The 7,048-nt window shown below is 35.9% G+C and overlaps 1 long non-coding RNA gene and 1 other non-coding gene across 2 annotated transcripts; both read left to right on the top strand.

Moving 5' to 3' along the window:
• The first annotated feature begins 675 nt into the window (after positions 1-675).
• Positions 676-1,468, top strand: LOC102663730 (uncharacterized). The gene is made up of 2 exons (XR_416455.4): positions 676-981; positions 1,215-1,468. It is a non-coding gene; the product is annotated as an uncharacterized lncRNA (long non-coding RNA).
• MIR408C (microRNA MIR408c) lies at positions 999-1,124 on the top strand. The gene has a single exon (NR_048865.1). It is a non-coding gene; the product is annotated as a microRNA MIR408c (primary transcript).
• Positions 1,469-7,048: the final 5,580 nt, after the last annotated feature.

Genomic DNA, 7,048 nt, shown 5'->3' with positions numbered 1-7,048 from the left:
AGAATTTTTAAGAAGATCTCTAAACTATTTCTTAATTGGGTCCTGATCATATATTTTTTCTAGTGGTTTTTAAAATGGTCACAAATTAACATTTTCAAACGATTTCAAGATGCTTGTAAGGAGGGAAAAAAAGAATATTTTATGCAAGACAAAAACTTTAGGAATTGGTTTAGTTTGCCAAATTTTTTTGATAATCATATTACAGGTATAAAATTCACAAATTTTATCGATGATTTTATTTTTTATTAGTAAATAAACTGATATTTTAAATGAAATATTCTTTTTCAATTATATATTTTTATTCACAAGAATATAAAACTTTATTTATTCTAATAAGCCTGATGAAACCAACCTGTCTGTAATCTAATCCTAGTAAAATATTTATTTTTCTAAATAATTCCTTTATTAGCCTTCTGCTTGTCTTATCCATTAATTGTCATTTTCAATAACAAATTTATTAAGTTAGGAATACATTTTTTTAATGTAGTACAACATAATTGCGCATCCCTTACAAACAGAGTCAAAATTTCAGAGAAATAATCAAATAGTACTAAACTTAAATGCTGATGCACGTACAAATTAGGCTAGCAAAAGGAAAGCAGTACCACAGTACTACAAACTAAAACATAGCACCAGCAGTACACTTAACATCTCACATTCCAGAAGTTGTTGTTTATTGTTTTAATTAAACTATGACACTTTGAGCTAGCTATTAGTACACTAGTACCCCATAAGTGAAAGTAGTACACCAAAATTTTCATAGTACAGACATCATTCATGGACTGCAAAGTACAAAACATTCATCCCTCTGCGACCAAATATAATAAGGATCGGATTTAACCATGCTTGCACTCAAGACTCAGAGTGCATTTTGTGTTTAATTAATCTAATAAAATAACCCAAATTTCGAATGGGGTAATCCTTCCGAGTTCTGAGAATGAGATGTTGCTAAATGTTTCAGATGTTGTCGACAAGTATGAGGTAATAGTTAGAGACAGGACAAAGCAGGGGAACAGGCAGAGCATGGATGGAGCTATCAACACAATATTGTCAAGAAAGTGAGAAAGTGAGAGGAGAAATCTGTTGTGGTTCTGCTCATGCACTGCCTCTTCCCTGGCTTTGTCTCTATTTCTAATTCTCCTTTCCTTATTCCCCTTTTCCTCATTTATTTTTTTTATTTATTGAGTATGATCTGTTTTCAAATGTGTTCATAGGTTCAACTTATTAGGGCACTACGAACATACTCTGGGCATTGAAAACTGGTTTGTCCCTCGAACATTTTCCGCACCATATGGTCCCACATTCTTAGATGCCTAATCATTGGAAAAGGCTACTTTGGCTCTACTTGATGAATTGTATGGCTGGGATTTTTTTCCCTTTGCTTGTAGAATCCTCTCAAAATTTATTTAACCATTGTGTACTCATTTACATGTCAGTCAATATTAAATGAGATGTGATACACATACAATAATTTGTATGACATCATTTTTTGTATTTATTTCTTTTCATCATATCATTTTTTTAAATCTCAAAATTCTCTGTTTTCTCTTAGTTGTTCAAATTATTATTCAAGTAACCTTTTTAACTCGTTACTACTACTATTATTATTATAGGTGTGAAGTATCCACTTTCCAACTACGATTTTTTACCCACAAATTTGAACTCATAATCTTGCTTAAAGGATCCTATTCTAGATTCACTCAGATGAACGTAAAGTTGATGTTGCTATCCCTTTGGGGACATAAGATAAAATTGGAACATACACCAACTACTACGAAAGATGTCTTATTATGTTAGCTTGTATCTTTCAGCGAGAAAGTCCTCTAAGGACATCTATGTAAGGATTAAGGACACCCCAGTCTAGTACTCGAGTCTTTTCCGGAAGTAAGCCAATCTAATTGCTTATTCTCTAATAACTACCACTCTGTTTGATGCAGCATTTTACAAATTCTACAACTGCCTTCTCATTTCCATAGTTACTTCTGAGCCATAAAAAAATCTATCGCTGTCTGGCTGAGTTTATTTACTGTATTGTTTGTTTGTTACTATTTTATGATCAATTATTGCTTTTGTTGTCTGAAACTTGTTCTACCAACATGAGAGAAAGATAAGTTGAAATTTGCAGCACGAACAAGAAAGTGTGATACTGTGATCTGATACACCCGGAGTGACCATGCATTAAGTTTTTTTCGGTTTGTGACATATCAAACAAGTTTTTAATTTTTCTTAGTGATTAAAAGATTAGGAATTAGGATGTTACTTGCCAAAAAACAAAGCAAAAAAACATTTTGAAAGAAAAGTACGAAGAGAGTGAAAGATTACAGAATATCACAGGTTAACCGAGTTTTGTTTTGCTGGAATGACATGCTGGATGATCACATTGAACAGATTACAGATTCACCAACCAAAGCTATGAATGCCATTAAAAGACAAGGGAAGCACAGAGAACAAACACACTTGTAACTAGGAGAAAGATAAGAACATTATTTTATTCAACAACAAAGAAGGGACCTCCGGACTTACATGCGGGTATCTTAATCAGACAAGCACAAGGACTCGGTTGAATCAATTAGGACACAAGTATGAGCTTCTCTCACAGCAAGTTTATGGTCCAATTTTCCAGACTCAATGAATTTAAATCCTCCAAAAGAAACACATAATGCTCTTGAACATCCCCTGCACTCTTTTGTCCTCCAATCATGGCTGCAACAACCTCCCACCGTTTCAGGTGGTTCTCGTCTACCACGGCTAAAGCGAGCTCAAACAACTTGTTCTCCTTCCAACTCCACCCACACAAACCCTTATGAAAATCATCCATGTCACTAGTTCTGGATGACATCTTCAGAGGACTATGAGGATTTACCATAATTCATTTACATTATGGTACTTTTGAAAGGCTATTCATATCTCACAAAAATTGCTTATTCCTTGGGGCAGTCATGCCTGCAATCAATGACCTGCAAAATTGCCTTGTCTTTCGTTTCATTACAAAGGGTACATGAGATTAATTATAATTTCAACTTATGATGATAATAAAAGGTTGATTCGTATGTGCTGAAAGAATTAGTATCTCCATTTTATTTTATTAAATAGAGACAAAATGAAGTACCTAACTATTCATTTCTTGCAAGAATTAGTATCTCCATTTTATTTTATTTTGTTTTGTTTTTTCCAATTCTAATTTGCCGCACTTGATGTCATGTGGAGCTAGCCGGCTTCATGTGGAGACATATTAACTGGAACATGTAAGAAGAAAGGTAAGAAATCGACTGCATATTTTCTATCCATGTTTTTCTTTCTTTTCTAAATTTCAACATTTTATGTTGCAAGGATAGTAGGAGAATTTGGTGGTTAAGATTGAACATTGCTTGAATCTTGACCTTTCTGTAAGATTCAAAATGATTCGATGCCTCACCTATTGGTATGAGGTCGTTTTTGATGATTTACATGATCAAAGGTTAAGATGTTGAAAGCAAAAGAAGTAAGCGAGTAGAACATAAGGAGAACCAGGTAGTTTGTTGGTTTGAGGGAGAGTCATAAGGGTTGAAGTGAGTGATAAGGATGTATGAGTTCGAAACCATTTACTAATATAAAATACTAATTATTAATATTTGCTTATAGAAAAAGGATTGATATTTTTTAACCACAAGGCAACATAAGTGATAACGCGTTTTGACCTCAAATCCCTAGACATCGTTAGGATTTTCGTATCCAAGATATTGTCCGCTTAGTGGGGGGCTTGTTCTGGTAGCTACAAAGTCCAACATCGCTTAAGAATCAAGGCTAGGGTCATTTATAAACACTCTTTCCTCTCAGCCATTGAGGTGTCTTTTACAAGGATAAAACTGTGACGATCATCAAGCACCTAAGCGGATAATATCTCAGATATAACACGACCCTAATGATACCTGTGGACCTAAGGTCGGAACAATAAGCATAAGTGATCATGAGAAGGTAAGCTAAGATATTTTTTTATTATATGTTCAATTTGATACCTATGGATAAGTCATGTTTTAGAATATAATTTTGTGTTGGCCAAGTGGCCTCAATAACTTAAGAGGGGGGCGGGGTGAATTAAGTTTTAAAATTTTCTCACTAACAAACTTTAACCCCCTTACTATAGACATATGATAGGCTCATAATACAGAAGAAGAAGAAACAATCAATTTAATAATATTCTTTTAACTACCAAAACAAAGTAATCTGCAATAAAATAACTGAGATAAGGGAAGAGAGAAATGCAAACTCAATTTATACTGGTTTGGCCACTTCCCGTGCCTACGTTCAGTCCTCAAGCAACCCACTTGAGATTTTCCACTATCTCTGTAAATCCTTTACAGATTTTGAACACACCTTGGGATCTCTCTTCCTTGTGTTCAGGATTCTCACAAGTCAAGAGACGAACAATCTCTTGATCACAACAATGTTTTAAAATGTACAAAAGAATTTCTCTCTTTTAGAGATGATAATACAAATTGAAGATCTTAGAAGAATACTCAATTGATTTGCAAGTATTTGGCCAATAGTTGTTTAGAGAACATTTAACAATTAAGTTCTCTTAGAACATCTCTCTCTTACTTTTCAAAGTCAGACACACACATATAGGCCCATTGTGCCTTTTCAAAATGGTTTGAAGAGATGCGTCTTTTCAAAAAGTTTTTATGAAGTTTTCTCATTGGTAATCGATTACATGATTCTGGTAATTGATTACACAGTTATATTTCTGAAGAGTCATGACTTTTCAAAGGTTTTTTGAAATCTCTTCACTGGTAATCGATTACAGGATTTTGGTAATCGATTACATAGATCAAAATTCAAACAGTTTTGTGCTGTTAGTAAAAAATATCTTCACAAACTCTCTGACAATCGATTACCAGTTCAAAAATATCTTTTTGAACCGATTTAACCTTTGATAAAAGAGTGTTTGATACTAAAGATGTTGAGGCCAAACTAAAGCAATCAAATTGAGATTCTTTAAACAAATTTAATAAACTCTTATCTTAGATGATGCAATCCTATCCCGCAAGGGCATTGGGTAGAAGACTCCAAGTAGATTGGGCTAGAGATCCAAGGGTAGGCCCTAGGGTTCTCATGAGCCTTAGGGTAGATTTTGAGCCCATGGGCCAAGTATGAGCCCGCTTATCTTTGTAAATATTAGAATAGGTTTTTCCTTCGTTTGGGCCTTGTATTTTGGCCATTCTAGTAGTATAGGGTTTTAGCCTTGTATTTCAGGGCATTTTGAGTAGTCTTTGTAGTAAGGACCTTTTTTTGTATTTTCATGTTTTTTGTCATGGGGGTGAGCTTAGCTATTATAGGGGGTGTGTAGCTAAGTTCTAGCTTCTCATCTCAAGGAGGTGAGCTTAGCTATTAGAATTATAGGAGGTGAGCTCACCCCCATGACAAAAAACATGAAAATACAAAAAAAGGTCCTTACTACAAAGACTACTCAAAATGCCCCGAAATACAAGGCTAAAACCCTATATTACTAGAATGGCCAAAATACAAGGCCCAAACGAAGGAAAAACCTATTCTAATATTTACAAAGATAAGCGGGCTCATACTTAGCCCATGGGCTCGAAATCTACCCTAAGGCTCATGAGAACCCTAGGGCCTTGTCGCAACCTACCCTTCGGCGGGAGGGCGACGCGTGACTCGCGGGATGCGTGTTCCACGAAAGGAATACGCGCGGAGTCGCCACCAACGTTTATTTGAGGAAAACGTCAGAAAAACCGGAAAAGACGCGATCTACGAACTTTTAAGTGAAAGGTTCGGGAGTTGTATTTACGCACGGGGAAGGTATTAGCACCCCACACGTCCGTCCCAAGGGACGGCAGCCTTTAATCGAATGTGCAAACGTGACTTTGATTTTTACGTTCCCTTTTATGTCCTTATATCCTTTTTATATTTTTCCTTTTTTTGTGGTCGACAAGGGTGTTTCCCTTTGCTCCTACGTATTCCTTAATTTGGGATGAGAAAATCAGACCTACGTAGTTCTTTCTTATCAAGCGATTCTTTTTTACTTAAGTGGTGATCATTTTAAGGCGTTGGACCTTAAAAATGATCCATTTTACTTAGTGAGAAATTGAAATGACAAACTTCAAAAGCCTATTTTTGTGGACGAGCTTGACTAGGCGAATTGATTTTAGGCCTTAGTTTCACTTTAGTTATTAATCAATTCGATTAAGAATGAGAAATCCCAAAGAGAAAACGTCCGATTGATTTCCCGCTTTATTTTACTAAAAGATGTTTTTTGATTATTATATTATTTTTTTACCTCTTTTTTTGATTTCCAACGTGGTTACGGCACGACCGAACGGTCGGAATTTATTTTAACCGAAGTTAACGGATAATACAATTCAAATGTTCGGTGGAAATTTATTTTACTTTTAAGTTAAGCGAGAAATGACTTAAGTAAAATGGCTTAAGCACGTCAAGAGGGGGTATAAAAAGTAAACAAAACGAGAATAAAAATGCACGAAACACAATGTGGACCACCATGGGTGCATAGAATGAATCGAAAAGCTTGGTTCGAGGTACTTACCCGTTGAAGATCGAAGAACGATGAAGAACGAATGAAGAACGTCGAAGAACGGTTGAAACCTTTGCGAGATTCCTCACGGAAAACGTTACGGAAACGTTTCGGAAGCGCCTCGGCTTAGATTTTCTTCACGGAAACAATTTTTCCAAGCAAATTCGAAAGAGAGAGAAGTGCCTAAGGGGCTGAACCCTTTTCTTCTTCACTTCCTCCCCTATTTATAGCAAAATAGGGGAGGTGGTTGCCGCCCAGCTCGCCCAGGCGAGCCAGGTTGCTTCCTCCAGAAGCAACAGCCTTCTGGAGGAATATTCTGGAGGGCCCAAGTGGGCCTGAGTGCTATTTGCACCCCCATTTTTACTAAGTACACCCCCTCTGCTTTTTTGGTGATTCTTTTTTCGTAAAGTTACGGAAACTTACGAATTTCGTAACGATACTTGTTTTCTTTCCGTAATGTTACGGAACCTTGCGGATTACATAATCATCCCCTTTTTGACTTACGGAATGTTACGGAAC

This window comes from Glycine max, chromosome 10 (assembly GCF_000004515.6).
Source record: "Glycine max cultivar Williams 82 chromosome 10, Glycine_max_v4.0, whole genome shotgun sequence".
Taxonomy (NCBI): Eukaryota; Viridiplantae; Streptophyta; class Magnoliopsida; order Fabales; family Fabaceae; genus Glycine; species Glycine max.
This window is presented reverse-complemented; position numbering and strand designations above follow the sequence as displayed.